Here is a 25,540-nt window from a genome sequence, read left to right as displayed (position 1 = left end):
GAATCACATGAACATAGGAGGCAGAGGTTGCAGTGGTTCATCCTTATAATCCCAGCACTTTGGGAGGCTGGGGGGAGCAGATTGCTCGAGCTCAAGAGTTCGAGACGAGCATGAGCAACATGGCGAAACCCTGTCTCTACCAAAAATGCAAAAAATTAGCCCAGCATGGTGGCGCACACCAGCTACTTGGGAGGCTGAAGTGGGAGGATAGCTTGAGCCCAAGAGGCAGAGGTTTCAGTGACCTGAGATGGCGCCACTGTACTCCAGCCTGTGCAACAGAGACACTGTCTCAAAAAATAAAAAGTGCCTGATATTCAATTTATAGACAGAAAATAGATTAGAGATTATCATGGGCTGAGGGGAGTGGGGAGTTAGTGCTTTATGTATACAGAATTTCTGTCTGGGGTGATGGAAACATTTTGAAAATAGTGATGATGGTTGTACAACATTGTGAATGTAATTAATGTAATTCCACTGACTTGTATATTTAAAAATGGTTATAATGGCACATTTTATGCCATATATATTTTTATATATTTTATATATATATTTATAGAAATATATAAATGGGGGTGAGAACAAGGAGGCTTGTCTGTGGTGTGAGTACACTAAGGCTTCACGCCTCGGTGGCTGATTGACAGCTAAGTGCCTGCACAGTGAGCCCTCCTTGCCCAGCTCTGTCCCTCTTCCCTACTGGTTTTGCACCAGACTTCTTCCAACTGAGTCCATTGGGATATGCACTGGCCCTTGTCTTAATAGTTCAGGATGCATATCTTTCTTTTTGTTTTGAGACAGAGTCTTACTCTGTCCACCAGACTGGAGTGCAGTGGCGCGATCTCAGCTCACTGCAACTGCTGCCTTCCAGGTTCAAGCGATTCTCCTGCTTCAGCCTCCTGAGTAGCTGGGACTACTGGTGCCCACCACCATGCCTGGCTAATTTTTATATTTTTAGTAGAGACGGAGTTTCACCATATTGGCCAGAGTGGTCTCGAACTCCTGACCTCAGGTGATCTGCCCACCTCGGCCTCTCAAAGTGCTGGGATTACAGGCGTGAGCCACTGCGCCCAGTGTGCCTGGCCAATAGTTCAGGATGCCTATCTTTCTTTAAAAATATATATATTTTTAGACCTCAACAAAAAATCACTTTTTTCTTGCCGTTTTCTCTTTCCCTGACATTTACTGTCAAACACTAGCAATTATGTTAGAATTGGGTTCTCATGAAAGACAAGACAGGAAGGACCAGGCAATTTCCACCACCTTCTCTCTTATTTATCCTCAAACCTGGTCTAGCTACACCTATAAATCATGTTATTGCATCTGGACACATTCTTAAGTGAGGTAAAATGAGGGAAAGAAAAGGATTAATTTCCATTTATGCTGGTAATGAAGAGCTCTCTATAATCATCACATTAGATTCATCCAGAAGCCAAGTGAACTTAAACTAGAACCAGAGTGCCTTGTTTATTGCATTCCTATGATTTCAGTTCCTGTTATCAGCCCATCTTGTCATTTTTATTCACATTTGATCTTTCACTTTGCCTCTATAACCTCCACATATTCAACACCTGATATGGTTTAGATTTGTGTCCCCACCCAAATCTTATGTCAAATTGTAATTCCCAGGCCAGGCGTGGTGGCTCACACCTGTAATCCCAGCACTTTGGGAGGCTGAGGCAGGTGGATCACCTGAGGTCAGGAGTTTGAGACCAGCCTGGCCAACATGGTGAAACCCTGCCTCTACTAAAATAAATACAAAAATTAGCTGTGCATGGTGGTGCGCCCCTATAGTCTGAGCTACTCAGGAGGCTGAGGCAGGAGAATTGCTTGAACCTGGGAGGCGGAGGTTGCAGTGAGCCAAGATTGTGCCACTGCTCTCCAGCCTCCGTTACAGAGCAAGACTCGGTCTCATAAAAACAAAACAAAAACAAAAACAAAACAAAACAAACCCCAAAAAACCAAAAACAAATAGTAATCCCCAGTGTTGGAGGAGGGGCCTGGTGGGAGGTGACTGGATCATTGGGGCAGATTTCCCCCTTGCTGTTCTCATGATAGTGAGCGAGTTCTCATGAGATCTCGTTGTTTAAGTGTGTGGCACCTCCCACCTGTCTCTCTTCCTCCTGCTCTGGCCATGTGAGACGTGCCTCCTTCCTCTTCACTTTCCACCAGGATTATAAGTTTCCTGAGGCCTCCTCAGCCATGCTTCCTGTACAGCCTGTGGAACTGTGAGCCAATTAAGCCTCTTTTCTTTATAAATTACCCAGTCTCAGGTAGTTCTTTATAGCAATGCAAGAATTAATTAATATATCACCACAGTGCCCCCAACATCAGCAGATGCAAATACCGGAGCAATGCAGAGGAGCAAGGTGACGCGCTAGAAAACAACGTTTGGAGTAACGGGACCTGGGCTCCAGTTCTGGCCCCACCACCAATGTGCTATGTGACCCGGATGGAGTCACTTGATCTCTTTAGATTTAATTTTCTCATGTTCAAGTGGAGGGATGCACCAGACAACTGCTGAAGCAGCTTACTAGCACAAAGAAGAGTTTATTGGTGTCATCTAGAATCTGAGGGTGGCGATGGGGTGGAAATATACCATCTTTTCTCCGAGGATCTGAGTTAGGGTGAAGAAGAAACTAACATTCCTTGGTACTAAAAGACTGAAGTATAAGATACTGTGGTGGATATTCATGAGATGTGTGTTGGGAAATCTATAAGACTGTAGAGCTCTAGAGTTTAGAAATTTAGCCTCACAAATCTAGATACTTGATTTGACTCAGGAAGAACTTATTCCTGCTAACTACACTGTCCACAGAAGGAACAGAAATCAGGCCAATTTGCAATGAGAATAGTAACTGTTAAGAGAACTACAATGATGACAGCTGGTCATTATACTTCTCAGTAGGAAAGCTACTAAGGAAACTCCATTCACCTCAGAAGATTAACCTCAAAAGATTACTCAGCGAAAACAGAATGAGATCAGAAGGAACTGGAAGCGATCAAACTGTGATTGCCTACAGCTCTCCTCTTCGCCACCACAGAAATGTGTCCTGAGAAGGGGATCAGAACCTGTTCTGTATTAGATACACATGAACACTTTCTGTTAACCATTCTTTTTTCTGCATTTCGTATCAACCTTAAGCTTCTAACTTCCTTTTCTCTTTCCCAGTTCTTCTATTCTCTCAGGGCACAGCCTTCTGCAATTGTCTTGATATTTCAAGTACTCATCTTCTCCCCATGAAGATGGTGCCCTTTCCTGTAAATAAACCATTAATTAAATAATACTCAAGGATGTCAGTGAGAGCTCTTGACAATTTCTAGTGAGAGGCTCATTAAACTGGTATTAAGTGGCTGTAGAACAGGGACTTCTGGAGTCCTCCAGCAAGAATGTCTCATTAGAGATGCCATCTCTTCACAGAAAGTTATAGATTATGTTCCATCTCACATGGAGAGGGCTCTGGTGTCCTTCCTACCATAGGAAGAAGAACTAGGGCTGCTAAATTACTGTAGCCCAAACCACTGGGATGTTAGCCAGCAAACAGCCTAGCTGGGGTCCCCTTTCATGGTACAAGATCCTCATTATAGGCCCCTGGGGTATGAATCAGAGTCGTGAAGGAAGCCAACATTTAACTAGCTGGTGAGCTGTCAAACTAGGAGCCCCTGGGATGAGTGGGATGACAGCAGATTACAAGCCAAGTGCTTGACAGCTGGTCCTGAGAGTTGGTTCATTCATATTTGCTTCCAATATCTCTGAATCCAAAGCCATAAACCACAGCAAGCAGAACAAGTTTTCCTCCCACGTCTTGACTTTTCTATGCAGACCAGTTATTGGTACTGGAATTCTGGCCTCCCTATTTGATGACGCTAACTGATTGATGGTTGGGATTCCAGTTCCCGATCTGAAAGATGGCTACAGGGAGCATGAAGGCACCCCAGTGAAGGCCTAGCTTTCTAAATACCATGTATTTTTGTACAAATCTGGCTCAGCTGCCTGAACAATGGGTTTAAGCGCGATTGGGTGATTCCTATTAGATTGGGATGGGAGAGAATTTGTAGAAGTGGGCTCAACTGGTACTCAAAAATCTGGCACCATCTGGCTTTTTGCAAAGTCCAGGCAGAATCTGAGTTGTGTCAGGTCCCCAATTTACTCTCTGGCATGATTCATGACTAGCCATTTCAACAGTAGAAAGAAACCCTGAGTTTGTGTGACATAACATGAGAAACTACATACATAAATCTATTCACCATAATAGTTAAACAGAAGAGCTCTGGAGTGATGTGAGCCCAAAGGTCCACATGGAACCAGAGAATCTTAGAACTGGAAGATACCTCAGAGGAAATGTGAAGTGAAATAATTTGCCCAGGGTCACAATGCTAGATGGTAACAGAGCTGGGTCTCGAATTTTGGCTGATGCTCTTTCTCTATACACACTGGGTCTACATGATCCCTTCCATATATGGACAATATCAATTCCTCCATGAATCTGTCATCCTAAGGAGAAAGGGTTTAGATTAAATAAAAGTCACCTGAGAAATACTCAAGTCCTTTTGGTGAGGGATGAATAATTGAGTAACTGGGAGTTGTGAGGCGCCAGCATTAATTATAGGTTGGCCGTGGATCTGACTACCCCCTACAGTGGAAGACACTGAGTATTCCCTAGGAACTCATACCGACAATTTTAGGGACAACTTAAAAAGTGTATTCAACAGCAATCCAATGAAAAGCACATGTAACAAACGTGGCCCTGGGAGTTTTTCTCCACAGCCGCCTCTGATGCACAGATACAGCTTCAGGCAGCATGACCCAGTTAGGAGCTACACGCCTCTTCCTAATGCAAAGGTATTTGGAAAGGTGGTGAGACAAGTTGGGCTGACAGTCTCTAAGCTGTGTGGCCATGTACTATTCCTGCCTTACCGGACTGCAGTGGAGAAAAAAAAACTGGCTGGTGATGGCCAAGGTTAAGTGAGGGGAGATGGTTCTGCTTCAGCCCTGGAAATGCTGACAGAGATGTCTTGTTTTCTTTTTTTTTTTTTTGAGATGGAGTCTCACTCTGTTGCCCAGGCTGCAGTGCAGTGGCTCAATCTTGGCTCACTGCAAGCTCCGCCTCCCGGGTTCATGCCATTCTCTTGCCTCAGCCTCCCAAGTAGCTGGGACTACAGGCGCCCGCCACCTCGCCCGGCTAGTTTTTTGTATTTTTTAGTAGAGACAGGGTTTCACCATGTTAACCAGGATGGTCTCGATCTCCTGACCTCGTGATCCACCTGTCTCGGCCTCCCAAAGTGCTGGGATTACAGGCTTGAGCCACCGCACCCGGCCGTCTTGTTTTCTTAAGTCCATCCCTAGATGGCTTTGGGTGGAACAAGGGGGAGGATATTTCCTTGAAGAGCATGTGTCCTGTCTTTTGTATCTTCTTCCATGATCTTTTGTTAATGCAAACACACATTTTAACCTAGTTCTGGGGTGAGGGGAGGGGAAAGGACAACATTTAGGAGAACTAACAATTTAAGGAGCCAAGAGCAATGCAGTCTACGAGTAACGGAAATTATAACAATTCCTTGTTCTACACGGTGTTCTTAGGCCCTATGCCCTTTGACCCCCTGTGTACTCAGGCTGCCTGACTGTCGTGATGCTGCTAGTCCTAGCTCCTAACTTCCAGGACACACCACAGAGAAGATCTGTTTTCTGAGCCTCAGAGCATCCTCCCAGATGATGGCTTCAATGGGCTTACATGCTTAATTTGGTACAAACTGACTTGGCAGTAACATTTATTGCCATTGTCTAGTATTGTGTCTGGGTTTATTAAAAATCCCCATCACATCTTGTCCACAAAGGGCTAGCATTTCTGCAAGCACCATTAGGTAGTCAATGATTTCAGCTGACACACCCATGGGACAATCACAGTTTAGTGGAGAAGACTGTGTATATATCCACCTATACACACACATACACACACACACATTAAGATGAAGAAACACGTAGAAGAGATATCAGATATATTAATACACACATATGGGATATAATGGAATAGTGTGTATTTGGTAGGAGTTACATTTTGGATCTGAATTCTTTTTTTTTTTTTTTTTTTTTTTTGAGACGGAGTCTCGCTCTGTTGCCCAGGCTGGAGTGCAGTGGTGCAATCTCAGCTCATTGCAACCTTGCCTCCCGGGTTTAAGTGATTCTCCTGCCTCAGTCTCCCTAGTAGCTGGGATTACAGGGGCCCGCCACCACGCCTGGCTAATTTTTTGTTTTTTTCAGTAGAGAGAGGGTTTCGTCATGTTGGCCAGGCTGGTCTCAAACTCCTGACCTCAGGTGATCTGCCCACCTCGACCTCCCAAAGTGCTGGGATTACAGGCGTGAGCCACCATGCCCGGCCTGTATCTGAATTCTAAAGGGGAAAAGAGACAAACTGCACATGTATGGTAGTGGGTGATGTGGGGTGGGAGTTTCTGTTTGAACACAGTATTAAAAGCAGGAAGGAGTGCTAAGGCCTCATTAGAGAGTTAGAACAGAAGGTGCAGGGCAAGTACATTAGAAGAAATCTTACAGAGGACTAGTGAAGTCTCCTTGAAAGAAAGCCTTTAAAACAGGCCAAGCGTGGTGGCTCATGCCTGTAATCCCAGCACTTTGGAAGGCCAAGGCAGGCAGATTACTTGAGCGCAGGAGTTCGAGACCAGACTGGCCAACATGGCGAAACCACATCTCTACTAAAAATACAAAATTAGCCAGGCCTGGTGGCACACGCCTGTAATCCCAGCTACTCAGGAGGCTGAGGCAAGAGATTCACTTGAGCCCAGGAGGCAGAGGTTGCAGTGAGCTGAGATGGCGCCACTGCACTCCAGCCTGGGCAACAGAGCAAGACTCTGTCCAATATTAACTTGCTTTTCCCTTTCACACTGTTTAAATATTCATTCTCTTAGCTTTATTTTAAAAAGTTGTTTTTACTTAGGATAGGTGCGGTGGCTCACGCTTATAATCCTAGTGGTTTGGGAGGCCAAGAATTTGAGACCAGCCTGGGCAATAGAGGAAGACCCCATTGCTACGAAAAATTTTAAAAAACATTAGTTGGGCATGGTGGTGTGCTCCCGCAATCCTAGCTACTTGGGCAACTGAGGCGGGAGGATTACCTGAGCCCAGGAGTTCAAGTCTGCAGTGAGTCGACAGATCAAGACTCTGTCTCAAAAAACAAACAAAAGATGTTTTTGATTAGCTAATATATTAATCTGCTTCAAAATCTGAATGGTACAAAAGGGGTGAAGTCTCTCCCCCAGCCTTATACCCCAGTCACCCAGTCGTTCAGAGACAATCAATATCACCAGTTTCCCCAGAAATATTCTGTCCACATAAAATCAAACATTTACTCTTTGCTTCTTCCCTTTTCCCACAAAATGGTGGTGTACTAAATACTGTTTTGCTTTACTCTAACAACATATCTTAGAAATAATTCCAGGTGGACATGAGCAGCTGCATTCAACAGCTGCATAGTATTCCACTGACAGGATGGATCATAATTTACTTATTTATTTAACCAGTTCCTTATTTACTCTTATCTCAGTCTTGAGAAGAGGGTACCTTTTCCCCTTCTCTTTAAGAAATTATTTCCTTGGTGCTCTATGGGGGTCAGCTACAACAGAGTCTGAGTCTCTGATGGCTAAACTGAGAGCAACTGATATATTTAAATTCGGTTTGTTGAAATTAAAGACTAAATAGTCACCTTTACCAGTGTCTTTTTTGTTTGTTTTTTTGAGACAGGGCCTTGGTTCTGTTGCTCAGGCTAGAGTGCTGTGGCAAGATCATGGTTCACTGCAACTTCTGCCTCCTGGGCTCCTGATCCTCCTGCCTCAGCCTCCCTGGTAACTGGGACTACAAGTGTGGATTATACCACACCTGGCTAGTTTTTGCATTTTTAAAAAATTTTAAAATTTTTTTTGTTTTAATTAAGACAGGGTCTTGGTCTGTTGCTCAGGCTGGAGTGCAGTAGTGAGGGCACCGCTCATTGCAGCCTCAACATCCTGGGCTCAAATGATCCTCCCTCTTCAGCCTCCAAAGTAGCTAGGACTACAGGCTCGCACCACCATGCCTGGCTAATTTTTGTATTTTTTGTAGAGATGGGGTTTCACCATGTTGCCCAGGCTGGTCTTGAACGCCTGGGCTCAAGCGAACCACCCACCTTGGCCTCCCAAAATTCTGGGATTACAGGCTATGAGCCAATGGGCTTATTAAACCTTCCCAGGGCTTCTCAAGGTAGTAAACCTCTTAAGGTAGTAAACCCCCAAAGAAGCAATGCTTATAATAAATATTCCTCTCTATACTTTCCCAATATTGATGTAATTCTAGTAACCATTCTTTTTCTGATCTTTTTCTCAGTGGGATGTAATGTTGGCTGATTTTGTCTTTCCTTATCTATTTATGTGGATGCTTTAACAGTTTATCCTACCCCCATCTCTTCTCTTTGTGATGGTAATCATGAATCCCCAAAGCAGCTCTCCTCCTCCTTAGGGCACTTACCTAATTTTACTAAATCACAATATATTCAAAGTGATCATAAGCCAGAATCAATCTTTAGAATTGCTAAGTGACTTTAAATTTGGGAAAATAAACCAGGTCTCTGCAGAGAAAATGCCTCATAAAGCAAACATTTATTTCAGAATTTGAGCTTCCTTGCCTACATCATGAATAATTTTACTTTAAAAATTGATGACTCTGTCTTAAATGAATGGAATCCTGGCCAACACTCCTCTTCACATATAAATGTTTTTATCAAATGTAATGATGAAATGAAGTGCAAGAGCTTGCCTCCCACAAATTTTAAAAGAATTTATAAAATAGGAGCTTTTTTCCTGTTGGAATCTCTTCCTTACATGTCTTTGTGACACTCTTGCCTTCCTGCCATGTCTTTGCTGTCTGGGGGATGCTCTCCCCTACATTCTTGCTGTGAATTTGCCCAACTTTCTGCCATCACATAAAAGCATTGAGTCCTTGATGTAATTCTCTAGGTCCTTCTAGCAGCAGTAGGTGCTAGGGTACTAATGAGAACCCTGGTGTGGAAGTTGCTGAACCTGAACTTCTGGTCTGTGATTTCAGCAAGTCATTTCCCTTCATGAATGTTAAAAACAATAAAGTAGGCTGGGCACGTCTGTAATCCCAACACTTTGGGAGGCCGAGCTGGGCAGATCACCCGAAGTCAGGAGTTCAAGACCAGCCTGGCCAACATGGTAAAACCCTGTCTCTACTAAAAATATAAAAACTAGCTGGGCGTGATAGCACGTGCCTGTAATCCCAGCTACCTGGGAGGCTGAGACAGAAGAATCGCTAGAACCCAGGAGGCGGAGGTTGTAGTGAGCTGAGATTACGCCACACACTCTAGCCTGGGCGACAGAGCAAGACTCTGTCTCAAAAAAACCAACCAACCAAACAAAAAACCAAAAAATAAAGTAAGGGTTTAAACAAAATGATTTCTAAGTTATCTTCCAGCCCTAAAATTTAAATCAGTTAAAATGTCCCTATCTTCAGAAGCTCTCGAATAAGAACACCAAAGGAGGCCGGGCGCGGTGGCTCAAGCCTGTAATCCCAGCACTTTGGGAGGCCGAGGCGGGCGGATCACGAGGTCAGGAGATCGAGACCATCCTGGCTGACACGGTGAAACCCCGTCTCTACTAAGAAATACAAAAAACTAGCCGGGCGAGGTGGCGGGCGCCTGTAGTCCCAGCTACTGGGGAGGCTGAGGCAGGAGAATGGCGTGAACCCGGGAGGCGGAGCTTGCAGTGAGCTGAGATCCGGCCACTGCACTCCAGCCTGGGCGGCAGAGCGAGACTCCGTCTCAAAAAAAAAAAAAAAAAAAAAAAGACCACCAAAGGTGTAGGTTTCTATAATGATGGCTGGTGTGCTGAGCAGAATTCTGAGGTGCCCCCTGCCCAGTATTCCCACCTTCTGGTCCACATATCCTGTGTAATCCCCTCTCCTCAAGTGGGCAGAACCTGTGACTACGATAATCCTGTGATGAGGTTACTGTATATGAGAAAGGTGAAGGGCTAGTCAGTCCTAGAACTACCTTATGTAAGAATCCATCTTAGCAGACTAAGGCGAGAGATTCCGTTGCTGGTTCTGAAGTGAGCTGCCATGCTGTGAGGGGACTGGTGGCAAGGAGCTGTAGTCATCTGCTGAGAGCAATGACTGGCCAATAGCCAGCAAGGAAAAGGAATCCTTGGTCCTACAACTGAAAGGACTTGAATTCTGCCAACAGCAGGAAAGAACTTTGAAGAGGACCCTGAACTCCGGATGAAAATGAAGCCCCCACCGACAACACTGTGATTTCATCCTTGTTAAGATCTTGAGCAGAGAACCCAGCTATGCTGTGTTCACACTCTGAATCACATAAACTGGCCAGTGCGGAAGGCATTTATGATTTGGAATGTCTTTTTTTTTTTTTTTGGTGGGGGACGGAGTCTCGCTCTGTCGCCCAGGCTGGAGTACAGTTGCGTGATCTTGGCTCACTACAACCTCTGCCTCTGGGTTCAAGCAATTCTCCCACCTCAGCCTTCTGAGTAGCTGGGATTACAGGTGCCTGCCACCACACCAGGCTAATTTTTGTATATTTAGCAGAGAGGGTTTCCCCATGTTGGCCAGGCTGGTCTTGAACTCCTGACTTCAGGTGATCTGCCTGCTTCAGCCTCCTAAAGTGCTGGGATTACAGGTGTGAGCCACTGTGCCCGGACAAGGCAATGTCTTTTTGAAGTTCCTCAACTGCTACTTTATATAGAGCTGCACTCATCCCTCATCCCCCGCCACCTTTTTTTTTTTTGATACAGCTTCTCATTCTGTCACCCAGGCTGGAGTGCAGTGGCATGATCATAGCTCACTGTAGCCTCAACCTCCGGGACTCAATTGATCCTCGTGCCTCAGCCTCTTGAGTAGTTGGGACTAGAGGTGTGTGACACGATGCCTGACTAATTTTAAAGTATTTTTTGTAGAGACAGAGTCCCAACCTGGTCTGGAACTCCTCAGCCTCCCAAAGTGCTGGGATTACAGGGTTGTGCCACTGCCCCCAGCCTGCACTCATTCATTTTTTTTCTTCCCTGAGATAGAGTCTCGCTCTGTTGCCCAGGCTGGAGTGCAGTGGCACAGTCTTGGCTCACTGCAACCTCTGCCTCCTGGGTTCAAGCAATTCTCCTGTTTCAGCCTCCCAAGTAGCTGGGATTACAGGTGGGTGCCACCATGACTGGCTAATTTTTGTATTTTTTTTTTTAGTAGAGACAGAGTTTCACCATGTTGACCAGGCTGTTCTCAAACTCCTGACCTCCTGATCCACCTGCTTTGGCCTCCCAAAGTGCTGGGATTACAGGGTTGTGCCACTGTGCCCAGCCTGCACTCATTTTTTGATACAGTGCATTTTACAGAACCATCATTCTGTTTTACCTACTATACCAAACTCCATAAATTAGATCTTACAGGGAAACTAGCCAAGGTCTAATTAAGTTGTACATTTCCTAACAAGGAAATAAATTAAAACTGCCACACTTCTTTTGGGAATTCAAGTCTTGCACTTACTTCAAATGTACCTGACAATTATAAGTCAGTTCACTTTCACAAAGATTTCACATAGACAAGTTGGGTTAACAGTCTCTGTGAGGCCATAGATTTGAATATAATTTTAGGCTATGACATGTCACTTGAAACATTACTTCATTCAGTAAAAAGCTGGTTTAGTTATAATCATACAATTTCAAATCTGCATGAACCCTTAGAGATTACTCAGAACTCCAATCTGAGGGTCAGAGAAGTGACCTGCTCAAGGAGTCAAACGAAATTAATGACATGGGAAGGTGCTACAGTCCTAACACTCTTCCCTTCACTCTATGCTCTTACTAGAGTATTTCGTCATCCTTTGCAGGACCTGGAAAGGTACAGAATTAATTCATTTACATAACATAAACGAACATCTGTTTATATGAAGAATTGTTCTAGGCTCTGAATAGGACACAAAGATGTAGAAAACATGGTTCAAGTCTTTGGGACTTTACAGTCTAATGAATCTCACTTCAATGCTGAAGATACCAGACATATCAATAGGGGTTAGATATTCCTAGGAACAGAGAACTCACTTAATAAAGGCTTCTGAAGGCAGAGATACCAATAATTTTTGGATGAATGATGAAACTTAGGAGAAGATAGAAGCTTCAATCCTCATTAATAAGTATAAACAACTTAGAACTTCTAAGCTAATAAAAATGTCAAAAGTGACTTAAAAAAGCAGTAGATTGCACTTTCTCAGAGAACAAAGAGTAAGCCTTATCTAGTGCTTTTTTTTTTTTTTTTGAGACAGAGTCTCGCTCTGTTGCCCAGGCTGGAGTGCAGTGCCCGGATCTCAGCTCACTGCAAGCTCTGCCTCCCGGGTTTACGCCATTCTCCTGCCTCAGCCTCCCGAGTAGCTGGGACTACAGGCGCCCGCCACCATGCCCAGCTAGTTTTTTGTATTTTTTAGTAGAGATGGGGTTTCACCGTGTTAGCCAGGATGGTCTCGATCTCCTGACTTCGTGATCCGCCTGTCTCGGCCTCCCAAAGTGCTAGGATTACAGGCTTGAGTTACTGTGCCCGGCTGGTGCTTTTTTTTTTTTTAAGGGTGATTTAAAACAAACAAAAAAAAACCTTTTTATGATGCTGCCATGTTGGTATAGGTTGTTTCCAGCCCCCTAATAAGATAAACAGGCAGAAGCAAGCCAGCACCTATGGGCTGAAAACCAGAACAGGCAGTTTGGTATAATTTTAATGTCAACCTAGTATATCAATATAGTATTATCTTTTTATTTTCATGATAACCCTGAAACAAGTATTCTACTATCAGCATTCTACAGATCTGGAAACCAAGGCTTTGAGAACTTAAGGAATTTGTTCAAGGTCACAAAACTAGTGAATAGCAGGGACTCAAACTCAGGTTTGAACTTAAAACCAAAATGTATGTTCAGCACAATTTCTTGCATATAGTTAACTCTCAATAAATGCTAGATGTTAGAAGAGTGTCTAAAAGTGCAACAGAGCACTGGTATATCAATGAGTGGAGGTGGTGAGGAACACCTTGGTCATTAGAAGGTGTATCTATATCCCGTATTTTGATGTTGAGAAAAGCGCAGCTTAGCATACATGCCTTTTTCTGGTCTGTGGTATCCCTTAAAGGGAAATCAACTTTCCCGCTACATGACTTTATTTAAGTGACTTTAGGCTTTTGTGTATTGGTTTCCTCAGTGAAAAGTAATATGGTTCCAAAGGTAAAGATCATGAATGTGTCTACTAAGGCGTTCCTATGACAACTGTAGGGGGAAAAAAAGGTCACATTTCATATTCAAGAGAAAGGCACTATCTCCAAAACATCATAGTTTATCAAAAGGACTTTTGATTCTCACCCTAAGAATGGTCAACTCTTAGCCAAAAGCAACTGGGAAAAAATAGCCCAGAGTCTTATCTTCCGAGTGCTACTGTGAAGCATGGTTTGAAATGGTAAAGCCACAGTGCCCCTTGGATTGTGCTTCAGCAAAGATTTTCAGACTCTAACAGAATTGTGGAGTATCCTGAGAGGCAACATGATGGTGTGGAAAGAACACAGACGTGGAATTAGAGAGAACTGAGGTTGAATCCTGGCTCTTCCACCTCTTAGCTGGGTAACCACGATCAAGTGGTTTCATTTGGTATTTTCCTCATCCATAAAATGAAGATGAATGAGGATAATTCAGGTTTTAAAGATTAAAAGCGATAACAGGCATAAAGCACTAAGCGTTGTGCCTGGCACAGAGAAACTGCTATGAAATGAGAGTTGCTATTAGTGCTCCAGATGTGTGATGGCCTCACAGTCCTCGATAGGACAGCACTACCGGACTGTTAAAGTTCAGGAGAGGGTAGCAGCTTGGCTGTCAAAGACAGCTGTTCAGAATATAAGAATTTGTCGTGTGCTAGAAATTGCTGACTCCATCAGTAATTTCTGACTTCCCCAACAATCCAGTCAGAGCCTAAATGACAAAATACTTGAGGCTCCCTTACTCATTCCAATTATTAGACTCAAAGAATTTGAAAGCCACAAAGGTTCTCAGAGGTCATCTCTGCCATCCTTGTCCCTCCAGAGACAAAAGAAACTGAGACCACTTGATGATGTGACTAAAACTTCAGAAAAAATACTTGGGGTTGCAGAAAGCTCCTGTGGGAGTTATGCCATAGATTTTATTATTTATTCTCTTGACTCGTCAGATAATAAGGTAAACTGCACATATAGAATAACTACAAAGAATCAAGGCCAACTATGCCATAAATTATGATTTTCAGTCTAAGCAGAATTGTGCAGGGGCATGAATAGTAAAGACCAGGGACTGTATTTGTGTGATTATTTTCTGATTTTATAGTTCAAAGTACACTGAGGACGTAACTGAACCCACAGGTTTACTGCATCCGTACTATCCTGAGGTGCTTTACAGTGGAGCTTTACTGTACCTAGAAACCTTTTATTCTCCTGGCAGAAATTGGAATATTCTGAGTTATACAGGCCGAAGCTCACTCTAGAGCTCCAGCTCAAATAATTTCTAACGTTTTCATCATAGGAAGCCATTGGGAAAGGAGTCATGTTCAATTTTCCATTACCTTCTTCAGCAGACCACTTAAATCAATCAGCCAGCCACTGAGAGGTCATAGATCTAATTTTATGCCCAGTGTGTGTACGAATGAGCTATAGAACCATTTCTTCTTAAGTGCTAAACAAAGAGATGCCTGATAGTGGAGACATGCAGTATTTCATGGAGAAAGGTTCTTTCTTCAAATGGTCAGAACTCATTGAAAACACTTCATTATTTTCTGATGGTTGTTATTCTCACATGGGTCATGCAGAACTAAAGAAACAGCCTCAATTAAATTTGATTTTTTTTTTCAAATGGTAGGAAGGGCAAACAAAAATGAAAAAAAAAAAAAAGAAAAAAGAAAAAAAAGAAATATGACATTTTTTACTCTGGAGGAACTGGACTACATTCTAATATGGTAAATCTGCAGTGGCCACCTGCCTGGATCTTTCAAATTATTCCAAGGAACATTAACTCTGTAAGTTATTAAAAGACAGTCTGGGGTAAATCAAATTTGGGAACTATATCCCTCTTCTGGAGATTAATAATGCACATTCACATATTAAAAAGTTGGCAGGAGGAGTGCTGCAGGAAGAAATTCTATATAATTCTGGCATTTTCCAAACTTATTTCAACCATGGAATACCTTCTTTTTTTTTTTTAAATCCACAGAACCATCATCATATTGCAGTATACAGTGTTCTTCACAGTGCTGTTTGGGAAATTCTGTGCTAAATTATGCCTAAAGACTGGTTTGTAACCTCTAAAATAGCCAAGGAAGAGACAGTGCCATGGCCTAGAAGGTTCCAATTTCTGAAGGTGTCTAACCTTTTGGGAAAAAATAAAGACAGCTGAGACTCACAGCAGAAGCCCGACAAAAAGTACTGCTGTCTCTACTCTGGCCTCACTCTTTCCCAACCACTGGTATGAATTAGGGCCCCCACTTTTAAGCTCCTAGATCCTCTTACTCTAATCAGCACTTATCATACCCAACTGGAACTGCTTCTACACTTACCTTTCTCCCCTATTAGACTCTGAGCTTCTTGAGGGTGGAACCTGGTGCCCAGCACAGTACCTATTGCTTTTGGCTGAATAAATACTTGAGCCACACTAAATTTTGTTTAAATTATCAACTTCATAACAGAAGCAGCTGACATTGACTAATCGTTCACCACATGACAGCCACAAACGTAAGTGTTTTATGTAGATTTAATCTCACAACCCTATGAGGTGGGTCCAGTTGGTCCTTCATATGTGTAGATTCCATAGCCATGGATTCAACCAACTGCAGATCAAAAATATTTAAGAAAATGTTGGGTGCAGTGGCCACGCCTGTAATCCCAGCACTTTGGGAGGCCAAGGCGGGTGGATCACCTGAGGCCAGGAGTTCAAGACCAGCCTGGCCAACGTGGCGAAACCCTGTCTCTACTAAAAATACAAAAATTAGTTGGGCATGGTGGTGGGCACCTGAAATCTCAGCTACTTGGGAGGCTGAGGCAGGAGGATCGCTTGAATCTGGGAGGCGGAGGTCGCAGTGAGTTGAGATCACGCCACTGTACTCCAGCCCAGCCTGGTCAACAGAGCGAAACTCCATCTCAAAAAAAAAAAAAAAAAAAACAAATGAATAAAATAAAATTTAAGAAAATAAAACCAGTAGAAAGTAACAACACAGCAATAAACTATTACAAATTAAAAAATACAGCATAACAACTATTTACATAGCATTTACATAGTATTGGGTATTATACGTAATCTTGAGATAATTTAAAGTACAGTTGACCCTGGAACAACACAGGCTTGAACTGCATAGGTCCACTTACAAGCAGATTTTTTTTTCAATAAATTACATTGGAAAACTTTTTGGAGACTTATGACAATTTGGAAAACCTCATAGATGGACCACACAACATAGAAGTACCAAAAAAAAAAAAATTAGGAAAAAGGTATGTAGTGAATTCATAAAAAATATATAGATGCTAGTTTATGTGTTAATTGACTATATGGTATCAGTAATGCTTTTGGTCAACAGTGGGCTATTAGTAGTTAAGTTTTTGGGGAGTCCAAAGTTATCCTAGGATTTTCAACTGTGTGGGGTGAAAACAGCTAATCCCGTGCTGTTCAAGGGTCACCCGCACCTAGCGCTCATCCGGCAGCACATATACTCAAACCGGAATGATCTGGAGAAGATTAGCGTGGCCCTTGTGCAAGGACGACACATAAATTCGTGAAGTGTTCCATATTTTGATGATGATTTAAAAATAAAGAAATAAAGTATGTGGAAAGATATGTATGGGTTATATACAAAAATACTATGCCACCATTTCATATATGGGACTTCAGCACCCAAAGATTTTGTAACTGTGTGTGTGTGGGGGGGGGGGTGGGCGGTCCTGGAGCCAAACCCCTGAGGATACCAAGGGATAACTATTTTTATCTATATTTAAAAAAACACAGAGGGCCTGGCACGGTGGCTCACGCCTGTAATCTCAGCACTTTGGGAAGCTGAGGTGGGTGATCATTTGAGGTCAGGAGTTCAAGACCAGCCTGGCCAACATAGTGAAACCCCATCTCTATTAAAAATACAAAAATTAGCCAGGTGTGGTGGCATGTGCCTGTAATCCCAGCTACTCAGGAGGCTGAGGCAGGAGAATCTCTTGACCCTGGAAAGTGGAGGTTGCGGTGAGCCAAGATCGTACCACTGCACTCCAGTCTGGGTGACAGCGAGACCCTGTCTCAAAAAAATAAAAAAATATATAAAAATAAAATAAACACAGAAATTAAGTTCAGAAACTGCTCAAAGCTACCCAGCTAGTAAATGATGGAGACATTCAAATCCAGGCAGTCTGACTTCAGAGCCTCTGCTCTTAACCACTATACATTTCTTCCTCTTTTCTAAGATTCATCTCAGCAGTAAAATTCCTTGGTTCTGTGGAGCAAGGAGGAGAGGCCTGTAATTCATGTAGAACTCAAACCAATGGAAAAAATCACTAGTCCAGGTCAGGAGAAAGGAGGTTTAAAAGCAAAGGCCTGGGCAGAGCCCAAGGAGAGCCTGTAAGAGACAGGGACATCTGGGAGCATGGAAGGACTTGGAAAGGCTAGCTGAGCGCATGCTAGTCTTCTGTGCGCACCTCAACACATGAACAGTTAAAAATTACAACACGGAAGAAGGTTAAGCATATGTCAAGTCCAAGGATGGGGGTTACAGAACATGAGGAGTTTGTTCGCTGGGTTGCTGGGAAGGGTAGAAGGGTAGAGGTTTATGCCTTGTTCAGATATATCAGTATGTTCATTCACTCATTCATTTGTTGATCATATAATTGAGTTCCTCCTCTATCCCAGGTGTTGTTCTAGGCACATGGAATACATCCATGAGCAAGACAAATAAGCGTTCTAGTAACGTGCAACAGATAATAAGCAAACACATAAACCTGAGACAATATCAGGGAGTGATAAATGCCATATAAAAAAAAGATAATATGATACAGGATGATGGAACTACTTTAGAATGAAAAGGTCTTCCCGAGGAAATGATTTATATCAGACCTGAGTTACAAGGAGCTAAATAAATACATGGAGATCCCAGGCAAGAGCACTTGAGGTAGAAAGAACCACTACAAAGGCCTTAACTAATTCCAATAGCTAAGGCCTTAAGTGAGTTTAGTGTAGTTGGAATGTAAAAAGATCAATGTGGAGTGGAGTGAACTGGGAAGAAAATGATATTTTATGAACTCAGAGAGTATACAAGGCCCATGGCATAGGCAGCCCTGTGTAAGCCACAGCCAGTAAAGAGGCGAGGGCTGTGGTAGGAGAGAGGGAGGAAAGGATGCGGATGCAGGGTATGTTTTGGAGGTAAAGTCAAGGATTTATTGAAGAAATAAATGTGTGAGTGAGAGTAAGGAATCAAGGAAAGTACCTATTTTTTTGTTGTTTGTTTTGAGATGGAGTCTTGCTCTGTCACCAGGCTGGAGTGCAGTGGCACGATCTCGGCTCACTGCAATCTCCGACTCCCTGGTTCAAGCGATTCTCCCGCCTCAGCCTCCCGAGTAGCTGGGACTACAGGCACCTGCCACCACGTCCAGATAATTTTTGTATTTTTAGTAGAGACAGGGTTTCACCATGTTGGCCAGGATGGTCTCAATCTCCTGACTTCAAGATCTGCCCACCTTGGCCTCCCAAAGTGCTGGGATTACAGGTGTGAGCCAAAGTGCCCAGTCGATAGTGCCTATTTTTTTGAGCTCCTGAATATTTGAAGAATAATTCAATTAATAAACATCTATTGGCTGGGCATGGTGGCTCACACCTGTAATCCCAGCACTTTGGGAGGCCGAGGCAGGTGGATCACCAGAGGTCAGGAGTTTGAGACCAGCCTGGCTAACATGATGAAACCCTGTCTCTACTAAAAATACAAAAATCAGCCGGGTGTGGTGGCGGGCACCTGTAATCCCAGCTACTCAGTAGGCTGAGGTGGGAAAATCGCTTAAACCCAGGAAGTGGAGATTGCAGTGAGCTGAGATCACGCCCCTGTACTCCAGCCTGGGTGACACAACGAGACTCCGTCTCAAAAAAAAAAAAAAAAAAAAAAAAAAAAAATCCCAAAAAACATTCACTGAGGACGTCTCATCTATGTACCAAATGTTGTAGTCAGTAGTCTCTGCCCCATATGACTAGCCGTATTTGTGGAAATTCAAGCTCATGCCCAATTATGTGCAGTTAAGAACTGATTACAATAGTGAAATGCAGAAGGTTTTAGGTTAACTCCTTTTTTTTTTTTTAATTGTAAAAGTTGTAGACAGACATATGACTCAAAAAAAAAAAAAAAGCTGTAGGCAATATAGTTGTTTATAATTTATACTGAGTAGTCAGGTAAGGCCTCTCTGAGGAAGTAACACTTGAATCTTCCCCTTGAAAGATCAACTGACGTTACTCAGGTAAAGATGATAGTTAGGTTTCTTTCTTTTTTATTTTTATTTTTTGAGACGGAGTCTCACTCTGTCGCCCAGGCTGGAGTGCAGTGGCGCAATCTCGGCTCACTGCAAGCTCCGCCTCCCGAGTTCATGCCATTCTCCTGCCTCAGCCTCCCAAGTAGCTGGGACTACAAGCACCTGCCACCACACCCGGCTAATTTTTTGTATTTTTAGTAGACATGGGGTTTCACCGAATTAGCCAGGATGGTCTTGAATTCCTGACCTTGTGATTCACCCGCCTCAGCCTCCCAAGGTGCTGGGATTACAGCCATGAGCCACCACCCCCGGCCAGATAGTTAGGTTTCTAAAAGAAAAAAAAATTAGGCTGTTAAACAGATAGATACATTTTCTTTTTCTTTTTTACATTTATTGTTTATTTTAAAAAACAGAGATGGGGTCTCACTGTTGACCACGCTGGTCTTGAGCTCCTGGTCTCAGGGGATCCTCCTGCCTTGGCCTCCCAAAGTGCTAGGATTATAGTGGTTGGTATTGTCACAGTTAAATTCACATTTTTTGTTTGCTTTTATTTTTGTAGATTACATATGGGTGATTTTTTTTTTTTTGAGAAAGAGTCTTGCTCTGTCACCTAGACTGGAGTGCAGTAGTGTGATCTCAGCTCACTGCAACCTCTGCCTCCTGAGTTCCAGTGATTCTCCTGCCCCAGCCTCCTGAGTAGCTGGGATTACAGGTATGTGCTATGACACCTGGCTAAGTTTTCTATTTTTAGGAAAGACAGGGTTTCACCATGTTGGCCAGGCTGGTTTTGAACTCCTGACTTCAAGTGATCCACCTGCCTTGGCCTCCCAAAGTGCTGGGATTACAGGGGCCCAGCCTCATATGGGTAATTTTTAATTCTTGGTTGCTCTAGTGGGTTAAGTGGTGGCCCCCAAAAAGATATGTCTACATCTTAGTCCTCAGAACCTATGAATGTGACCTTGTTGGAAACAGGGTCTTTGCAGATATAATTAAGGTCCTTGAGATGAGATCATCCTAGATTATCCAGCTGGGCTCTAAGTCCAATGACAGAAGAAAGAAGGACACAGTGAGAAGGAGGTGATGGCCACATGAAGACAGAGGCACAGACTGGAGTCATGCAGCCACAAGCCAAGGAACACCTAGAGACACCAGAAGCTGGCAGAGGCAAGGAAGGCATCTTCTCTAGAGTCTGTGGAGGGTGGTGGCCCTGCCAACATCTTAATTTCTGATTTTGGGCCTTTAGAATTACGAGAGAATATATTTCTGTTGATTGATTGATTGTTCGAGATGGAGTCTCACTCTGTTGCCCAGGCTGGAGTGCAATGGCTTGATCTCGGCTCACTGCAACCTCTGCCTCCTGGGTTCAAGGGATTCTCCTGCCTCAGTCTCCTGAGTAGCTGGGATTACGGGTGTCCGCCACCACACCCGGCTAATTTTTGTACTTTTAATAGAGATGGGGTTTCACCATGTTGGCCAGGCTGGTTTCGAACTCTTGACCTCAGGTGATCCACCCACCTTGGCCTCCCAAAGTGCTGGGATTACAGGCATGAGCCACTCCACCTGGCCATTTCTGCTGTTTTAAATCACCAAGTTTATGGTAATTTGTAATGGCAGCCCTGGGAAACAAACACATGTGGCTTCTCCCTGTTACTTGGCACGATTCTTTTTTTTTTTTTTTTTTTTTGAGATGGAGTCTCAAAAAATTAAAAACAGAACTACCATACACCAGGCTGGAGTGCAGTGGCGTGATCTTGGCTCACTGCAAGCTCTTCAATTAGCAATTGATTGATTGAGATGGAGTCTCACTCTGTTGCTCAGGCTGGATTGCACTGGTGCGATCTTGGCTCACTGCAAGCTCTGCCTCCTGGGTTCAAGCAATTCCTCTGCCTCAGCCTCCCGAGTATCTGGGATTATGGCGCCTGCCACCACGCCTGGCTAATTTTTTGTATTTTTAGTAGAGACAGGGTTTCACTGTATTAGCCAGGATGGTCTCAATCTCCTGACCTTGTGATCCGCCCGCCTTGGCCTCCCAAAGTGCTGGGATTACAGGCGTGAGCCACCGCGCCCAGTTTACTTGGTAGGATTCTAAGCTAACTTCTCCTAGATATCTATTACCATACACTTGGGGAATCCAAAGTTAAACAGATAAAAGAAACAAGTGAAGCAGCCAGGCGCGGTGCCTGTAATCCCAGCACTTTGGGAGGCTGAGGCGGGTGGATTGCCTGAGGTCAGGAGTTAGAGACCAGCCTGGCCAATATAGTGAAACCCCATCTCTACTAAAAATACAAAAATCAGCTGGGCATGGTGGCGGGCGCCTGTAATCCCAGCTACTCGGGAGGCTGAGGCAGGAGAATCGCTTGAACCTGGGAGGCGGAGGTTGCAATGAGCAAAATCTGCCATTGCACTACAGTCTGGGCAACAAGAGCGAAACTCCATCTCAGAAAATAATAAAGACTTCAAATCTTGTATCTTTAGATTTGCAGATGCTGTCAAATCTTGTTTTGTGAAACAGCAGTAAAACCAAAGCTATTCTGGAGAAATGATCAGGCAGTGCTACACACACACACACACACACACACACACACACACACACACACACACAGACACACAGACACACAGACACACACACACAGACACACACACAGACACACACACACACACACACACCCCTTACATGATATCATTAACTTGTTTTTCAAAAGATTCTTCAAAGATCAGTGGAAATGCTATTATTATTATTATTAGAGATGAGGTCTTGCTAGGTCGCCCAGACTGGCCTTAAACCACTCCTGGGCTCAAGAGATCCTCCTGCCTCAGCCTCCTGAGTAGCTGGGACTATAGGTGTGTGCCACTGAGCCCAGCTTGGAAGTACTAATTTAAACAAACAGATGCTATTTAAGAAGTTATGTGGATCAATAAAATGAAATAAAAGGCATTCAGGGGAGAAAGGAGGAAGTAAATCATCTCTATCTGCAGATGGAATGATCTTATATTTTTTCCTGGCTTTACTGAGGTGTAATTGACAAATACAAATTGTATATATTTAAAGTATCCAACGTGATGTGTTGACCTATGTATATACTGTGAAATAATTACCACAATCAAGCTAATTAACACTTCCATCACTTCAGGCCAGGTGCGGTGGCTCACGCCTGTAATCCCAGTACTTTGGGAGGCTGAGTTGGGCAGATCACTTGGGGTCAGGAGTTTGAGACCAGCCTGGCCAACATGGCGAAACCCCATCCTACTAAAAATACAAACATTAGCCAGGTGTGGTGGTGTGCGACTGTAGTCCCAGCTACATGGGAGGCTGGGGCAGGAGAATCGTTTGAACCTGGAAGGTGAAGGTTGCAGTGAGCAGAGACTGTACCACTGCACTCCAGCCTGGGCAACAGAATGAGACCCTGTCTCAAAAAAACAAAAACAAAAACAAAACAATTCCATCACTTCACATAGTTACCTTTTTGTGTATGTATATTATAAGAAACTCTTAAGATCTTAGCAAATTTCAAGTGTACAATAGGATTACTAATTATAGTCACCATAGTGTAAACTAACTCTCTAGAACTATTTCATCCTGCATAACTGAAACTTTGCACCCTTTGAACAAAATAACTCCCCATTTCCCTGACTCCTGTAGCCCCTGGGGACTAGCATTCTACTTTCTGCTTGTATGAGTTCAACTTTATTTAGATTCCATATATAAATGAGAACCATGATCTTGTATTAGAAAATCTTAAGGAATCTGCTAAAAAAAAAGTTGAACAAGCAAGATTGTTCTATATTTTCCCCAGTCCCAAGCAGGACAAGACCATCTGGGAATGAGCCTTCCCAGTGCCAGGGATGAAGAATGTGTTATCAGTCTCATCTAAGCTGAGATTGATCAATGCTTCCATGGGAAGATTTCCGATAAAAAAAAAAAAAAAAGTGGGGGAATGGGAAAAGAAACATACTCAGAACAGCCTCAGGTATGTGAGGTGTGCACAATTTATCAAGCCCAGAGACAGGAGTATGGGACTTCAGTCACAACCCTGTCCCCAATTCCATGGCCAGGTACAATTGTTTAAAGGCATTTTGTTCCTGACTAGCTGCCTTACCTGTTCGTTTCATGTTCCTGGAATCTGTGATACAAAGAACAATGTATACACAATCAATAGCTTATGTTATTTTAATGTAAATTCTTAGTAAACAAATTAGAAACTATCTCTTCCTAAAAAACCCACTTGTAACTGCTGCTAATTGGAGTGTTTATTCAGGGCAACTTAAATCTATGCTACTGGATTGTAGTCTTCAAACGTGACCCAAATAAACTCTAGGTATACTAAAAAAGACTATGGATAAAATCTTAGTGCTTTGGAGAGACTGAAAAATCAAACATTGTGGTCATCAACAGTGAAATAAACACATTTTTAGACAACCCAAAAACTAAAATAATTCATTGCTAGCAGATTTGCACTACAGGAAATGATAAAGGAAGTTTGGCTGGGCATGGTGGCTCATGCCTGTAATCCTAGCCACTGTGGGAGGCTGATAGACAGACTGCTTGAGCCCAGGAGTTCGAGACCAACCTGGGCAACATGGTGAAACTATCTACAAAAAATAAAAAAAAATTTGCTAGGTGTGGTGGCATGTGCCTGTGGTCCCAGCTAACCAGGAGCTGATGTGGGAGGACTGCTTGAGCCTGGGATATGGAGGCTGCAGTGAGCCAAGATGGCACCACTTTGAGCCAAGGTGCCTGTGAAAGAAAGAGAGAAAGAGAGAAAGAGAGAAAGAGAGAAAGAGAGAAAGAGAGAAAGAGAGAAAGAGAGAAAGAAAGAAAGAAAGAAAGAAAGAAAGAAAGAAAGGAAGGAAGGAAGGAAGGAAGTTTTTTAGATTGATGGTAAGTGATACTACATAAAAACTTGAGCTGCGGCCAGGAGTGGTGGCTCACACCTGTAATCCCAGCACTTTGGGAGGCCGTGGTGGGTGGATCATGAGGTCAGGAGTTCAAGACCACCCTGGCCAAGATGGTGAAACCCTGTCTCTACTAAAAATAAATTAGCTGGGTGTGATGGTGGGCGCCTGTAATCCCAGCTTTTGGGAGGCTGAGGCAGAGAACTGCTTGAATCCAGGAGGCGGAGGTTGCAGTGAGCCGAGATCAGGCCACTGCACTCCAGCCTGGGCGACAGAGTGAAACTCTGTCTCAAAAGCAAACAAAAAGTTACTTTGAATTAATGTTTAATTTTTTTTAGCGACAAGGTCTTGCTATGTTGTCCAGGCTGGCTTTGAACTCCTGGCCTCAAGTGATCCTCCTGCTTTGACCTACCAAAGTGTTGGGATTATAGGTGTGAGCCACCACATGCAGCCAAACCCAAAATATTTGTAAGTTAAAAAACATACTTTTAAATAGTCCATGAGTTTACCTAATAAATCGAAGATATTTTGAACAGGATGATGTAAAAAATACCACATACCAAAACTGTGAAAAGTAGACAAAGCAGTGTGTGTGTTTTTTATTTTTTGGTTATGTGTTTTTTTTTGTTGTTTTTTTGGAGACAGAGCCTTCCTCTGTCTCCCAAGATGGAGTACAGTGGTGAGATTTCAGCTCACCGTAACCTCTGCCTCCTGGGTTTTAGCAATTCTCCTGCCTCAGCCTCCCCAGTAGCTGGGATTACAGGTGCGTGCCACCATGCCTGGCTAGTTTTTGTATTTTTAGTAGAGATGCAGTTTCACCCTGTTGGCCAGGCTGGTCTCGAACTCCTGGCCTCAAGTGATCCAGCCACCTTACAAAGTGATGGAATTGCAGGTGTGAGCCACCACGCCCAGACTAAAGCAGTGCTTATAGGGAAATGTATAGCTTCACAAGCTTATCTTAGAAAAGGTAACTAAGGTTCCGTCTTAAAAAGCATAGAAAAAGAAAAATAAAATAACATATACTGAAAATAAGTAGAACGAATAAGTAAAAAAGGTATGAGCAGAAATCAACTCAGTAGGCAACAAACCATAGAGAAAATTAACAAAGTTGAAAATTGGTT

At 43.3% G+C, this 25,540-nt stretch overlaps 1 protein-coding gene and 1 non-coding gene across 6 annotated transcripts in view; one reads left to right on the top strand and one right to left on the bottom strand.

Annotated features, from left to right (window-relative positions):
* The window catches only part of MICU1 (mitochondrial calcium uptake 1), a 264,556-nt gene that overhangs the window by 25,445 nt on the left and 213,571 nt on the right, over positions 1-25,540 (bottom strand). The gene's annotated exons all lie outside the window — the stretch shown is intronic.
* Positions 16,725-16,830, top strand: LOC123566954 (U6 spliceosomal RNA). Its single transcript, XR_006689670.1, has one exon. It is a non-coding gene; the product is annotated as a U6 spliceosomal RNA (small nuclear RNA).

This window comes from Macaca fascicularis, chromosome 9 (genome assembly GCF_037993035.2).
Source record: "Macaca fascicularis isolate 582-1 chromosome 9, T2T-MFA8v1.1".
Taxonomy (NCBI): domain Eukaryota; kingdom Metazoa; phylum Chordata; class Mammalia; order Primates; family Cercopithecidae; genus Macaca; species Macaca fascicularis.
Note: the sequence above shows the minus strand (reverse complement) of the source record. Positions and strands in the feature narration are given on the sequence as shown.